Source organism: Amphimedon queenslandica, unplaced genomic scaffold, assembly GCF_000090795.2.
Source record: "Amphimedon queenslandica unplaced genomic scaffold, v1.1 AMPQUscaffold_13209, whole genome shotgun sequence".
NCBI classification, from domain to species: domain Eukaryota; kingdom Metazoa; phylum Porifera; class Demospongiae; order Haplosclerida; family Niphatidae; genus Amphimedon; species Amphimedon queenslandica.
In genome coordinates this window covers 30366-35540 of record NW_003546555.1, presented here as the reverse complement: position 1 = coordinate 35540, position 5175 = coordinate 30366, and the positions used below count along the sequence as shown (strand labels likewise).

At 35.1% G+C, this 5175-nt stretch overlaps 1 long non-coding RNA gene across 2 annotated transcripts; it reads right to left on the bottom strand.

Moving 5' to 3' along the window:
- Positions 1–6: 6 nt before the first annotated feature.
- LOC109584454 (uncharacterized) lies at positions 7–5002 on the bottom strand. Of its 2 annotated transcripts, XR_002186018.1 has the most exons (7): positions 4518–5002; positions 4220–4295; positions 3864–4156; positions 3739–3816; positions 3553–3687; positions 1151–1289; positions 7–399 (listed from the first exon to the last, which is right to left on the bottom strand). It is a non-coding gene; the product is annotated as an uncharacterized LOC109584454 (long non-coding RNA). The 2 variants fall into 2 exon arrangements; XR_002186019.1 differs by lacking the exons at positions 7–399; positions 1151–1289 and adding an exon at positions 1935–2037.
- Positions 5003–5175: the final 173 nt, after the last annotated feature.

The window sequence follows — 5175 nt, the reverse complement described above, 5'->3', positions numbered from 1 at the left end:
GAAGTTACCTCAAGTGCAGGAGCACTGTCAGAAGTTCTTAAGCTCATTCATTGCTGTAAGAGGCAGTTATACTGATGCAGCAATAGCTTTAGGTGAGGACTGGATTGAAGCTATTAGGAATGAACTGGGACTTCATTTTAATATTAACATTGATGCTTGATATAATTGATTTGCCTTGTTATTATTGCTTGTTTTAAATATTAAAAAAAAAATATTAATTAGCGAAGAGTTTAACAATAATGTTATTAATTCCAAAGACAAATTAAACAAACATGGTGATAGTGTACATGTGTTCTGGTACTTGGGATTCTTTTGAGAGTGGAAATAACATCATCTGTATCTTGATATTAAGTGATCTTGAACAATCTTTGCTCTTATAGAAACCACATAATAGATCACCTAATAATAATAATCAACGTACATGTACATGTATAAGTAGGAGTGATGTACATGTACACACAAACAGACAGACAGTATTTGATATACTGACTTGTCCTTCACCCAATTAATAAGTACTAGACGAATGTAAAATATTAAAGGGGCAAGCCTAAGCAAGCTATAGATTATGTGCTGTATGATATACATGTCTGAGCTAGCAAAGCAATTGCACATGTCTAAATTCAGTATCTTGTAGTCATCTTGCTTAAATTAAGTTATCTTGCTTATAGTTAGAAGCAGTCACTGAAAAAATCATGTTTGAAGATTGTATATCTGCTTTGTTAACCTAGGCTTGCTCCTAGAGAAGAAACATCACCTAGAATAGATCTCATGATGCATGCAGCTAGCAGTACAGTACATGCAGCTTTTTCCCTTGCATTCACCTTAGCAGAATCCTTTATACCAAGGAAAAGACTGTATATCTACTCTCCCAACTTTTATTCTTGCTAGAGAAGTTTCAGACAGCAGTTTAGCCTTATCTAGCTGACCGTTTCCTGCAAAATAAGCTCAGTCAGGCTTGCTTATGGCTGCCATTTTATCATTGTGACCACACCCGCTTTCAATGAAGATTAGGCTATTTAACTTTAATAATAGTTAGACGGTCTGCCCGTACAAACAAACATTCAAACAAACACTTTCTCGCCTTAGTGGGGAGAGCTCAGGCTCGCCCCAATAAACAGTAATGAGTACATTAGTCTTAAACCAGACCCACCTGTTTGAACTTGTATGGGTTCATTGAGGAAGAATATCCTCTGATGCCAGTGAGTGGGTGTATCTTGAGGACTAGTACTGAAGTAGTACACAGGATAAGAGGGAACCTCAAACCCAATGACAAAGTATCCAACAAGACCCTACAACATATTAATAATAAACCGGACCTTAGGGAACTTGTTACATGTACATGTACAACATTGATCAGTACTAAGTTACCAACTGCAGTGGCACAGTCCATACGCCAACTGCACCGGAAGTCATAAACGCCTGTATAATTTTATTTGCAATACAATACACAACATGAATAATTAATGAGCTTCTCATTTATTTGATATCTTTTTTACTTTTAATACCATACGCATAAAACTTGCTAACAGTACACAGTACATGTATATCTATCATCATAAAAAATATCAAAAAATTTAGATACACTATAACAAAACTAAAAGCAGCAGAACTCCTCAACTTCCATCACTGCTTGTAGTGTTTGCAACAATCTATACTTGCTGTCCATTTACTAATAACAAAAGAAGAGCCAGAAGAACATATTTCAGAAGTTTAAAGTTGTTCCAGCCAGAAATCAGGATGCTGTGATATCTGAAAGTCCTCAGCACAAAATATGAAGCAATGACTGGTGTACAATCATGCTCTATAAATATTTCAGACTACTTCATTAAAGTAGAATGACTTACTAATGATTCTGAGCCTGGACTCTGTAGGATAAAGTACAAATAGTAAAATTTATGACATGAGACAATGGCTGAAACTAACATAATGATGCCCCTGTCGTTTGCGACAACAGTATCAAAACAAATCTTTGCGTACAAGATCATCTATTGATTGGCCAATTGCATCACTAATATTGAACTGTTCTGGTCTGTTTCACTATTGTTATAGAGCAAGATAGAAAAGACTAGTTACAAGCACCAGGGATTAATGCTAAAGTATAGCTAAATTTTCAACCAAAAAACTAACCTAATGATTCTACACATCCTTGCTTTCAGTTTGAGGCTGTTATATAGAACTATAAACCATCCAGCATCATATCAATTGCACAAAAAGCAACACAAGGCCAGCCATTACTTTCCCGCCATTATGACGTCACGGGGAAAATAAATTCTCACGTGATCTGTATTTGGCGAAAAGACTGTGGCAATGCACTGAATGCATTTTGAGGGTTGGAATTTGTAAATCAGTCAAAAAGCTCAAAGACACAAAAATTAGAGGTGATTTGGAACCACTTTTTAGAAATTGCCCCAGTTTCAAAATGGTCAAAACTCAATATGCACCAGAATAAAAAAAAACATAATTATGATGACTTCGGAACCATTTTTTAGAACAAACCTTTGCTCTTCTTTAAAAATTGGCTCGTTTCAAAAGTGCTGACAAATCAAAAATTATTTGTCGGAATCAGCTCAAACTTTGTACATAGCATAAGGACATCAATATGCATCAAAATGTAATAAAATTGGGGGTGATTTCGGAGCCATTTATTGGAAAAAAGCATGGGCTATACTATAGCCTTGGGTAATTTTCAAAAATTGGCCAATTTTTAAAAATGCTCATAACTTAAAAATTATTTGTTGGAAACAGCTCAAACTTTCTACATAGCATAAGGACATCAATATGTATCAGAAAATGTAATAAAAACTGGGGGTGATTTTGGAGCCATTTTTGCATAGCATTGTGTATTCTTTAAAATCACACCGCCATGTACATGTACATGTAGCAACAAGTATAGCTAGTTGTTAGTACATTGTAATAAACTGAGTCAGTTAATACAAATCATCAGTTAGGGATTCAGTCCCGAAAGATGGTTAATGATATAATGTTGTATCATCATTCTCAGTTAATACTTGATTTGAAAGAGATGGCATTAGTAATATGCAGGGATTCCCATGAAATTTCTGGCATAATGTTCCTGCAGCTTTTGTCAGTGGGTTATTAAGTTACTTAAAAATGGGGGCAACATTCGGTACTCTAGTACAGAGATTTTGTCAAAAATGAAAAGGAGAAAATTCTTCGTTTTATAATTGTTCCTGATACAAATACATGCTTCTATGTTGTGTACAAAGTTCGAACTGATTCCGATCAAGTTTGAATTTTATATGAAATTTAAAAGTTGCTAAAAAATGAGGCCAACATCCTGTACCAGAAATTTTGCAAATTTCGTCAAAAATGACAAAAAATTAATTTTTTACAATTTTTCTGATACGTATGCATGTACTTATGTTATGTAGAAAGTTTGAACTGATTTGGATGAAGTTTAAATTTTTAAAAAATTTTTAAAAGGTGTTCAAAAATTGGACCAATGTATAAAAATGGCTCACAAATCCCCATTTCCATTTCTGATGCATATTGATGTACAAGTACTGTACTTATGCTACGAGTTTAACATACCTTACGCTGCCTAGCCTGTGGTTTTGTTGGAATGCAAAAAAGTCCAAGAGGGTGTGGTCAATCCTATGGGTCGCTTCAGTTTAAGAGGTCAAAAGGTCACGGGAACACACAAAGGTCAAGTCAACCTCCTGAATACTTTAAAAAATACACTGTAATATAAAATTAGTTAAAAAAATTATTTTGTACCTGATTGACCTGTAATTTTCGACTAAAAGAGCAATCAATATAGGCACTGACACTATTAACAGAAAATTTTATTTTTATCTAAAAGTTCATGACATCATAATTATATCACACAGTATGTTACTAACTTTAGCTTCAACGCAACACCTGCTAACATCATCTCCCTTGTCCCTTTCATGTGGGCGTGGCTCCTCGTAACTAATGGCAACGACTTCAATGAGCACCTTCCCTTGAACAAATTCTGAAACATCAACTACAAGATGGAGAGAGAGAGTGGTACTATAAGTTATTAAATTATTTATTTTATTCTAATTATTGTCTTGAAGTCCGTCAATTGTAGTCTGGTAAGTTTTTACACGTAGCTTTTCTACTCAAAATTCCATTCATAGATGAATACCATATAGCTGGTAATTTTAAAATACTAAAATTCTATAATATTAAAAGGTACAGTACATGACCATCAGTAAATCAATCCTTTACTTACTTCACTCAAGACTCCAAGCTCATTACAAATCCCTCGTAAGAAAGATAAGAAATGTAGTTGTTGTTAATAAGAAAGACTAAGAATGAGAGAGAAAGGAAAGTACATTGCTACTATTATTAATATTTTTGTGCTTTTATTTTAGCAATACGGCATACATTAAAAATAACAATGCTACTCAAAATTCCATTGATGGAAAAGTACCGTAAACAGCTAGTAATTTAAAAAAAAAAACACTTAATACTATAATTTTGCAACACTAATGCGACAGTACTTGAAAGTAAAACAATCCTTTACTTACTTCACTCAAGACTCCAAGCTCGTTAGGGACTCCTCAGTCGTAACACCAAGAGTATCCTTGTAAGGACACTTACCGTTTCTGCTCCAGTGGTTCCTTTACTATAACAACATGAGGCCGTTTTGTGTTGAGGCCTCAGCTTCTTTAGTGGGGTGTCATCTTGTTCCAGTGTCTCTGTATTAGTCGTTAGAGTCAAATCAACGTCTTCAGCGACTTGAATCGTGCTATAATTAGCTCCTTTCCCGTTAGATAAAGCATCACTAAGCTTGCCCCATTCTTGACAATAAGACATTGATGTAGGTTCATAAAGCCTAACTTCAACTTTATCCATATGGTCAGCCCAGAGAGAGACAATTTCTGAGGAGTTATAAGTCAGAGTCATCATCTATAGGAAGTCAAGGAACAAAAGAACGAGAAGAAGCTCAAAGAAAAACTGAAGAAGTCCAACACGTGGTCTAGCCAGTGCGGCAAGTGAATCTGCGCATGCTCATACCCACGTGGTACCATGCGTAGTAGAAACCCTATGAGAAGGTGTGGTTTAGGTGTGGTCTATAAGAGACTGATGTCTATTCGTCTCACACCAGAGGAGGTAGGACACGGTTGACCTTTGAGCAATAATTGCAAAGTTCAATTGCATTCCATTAGTATCACGTGATGAAAA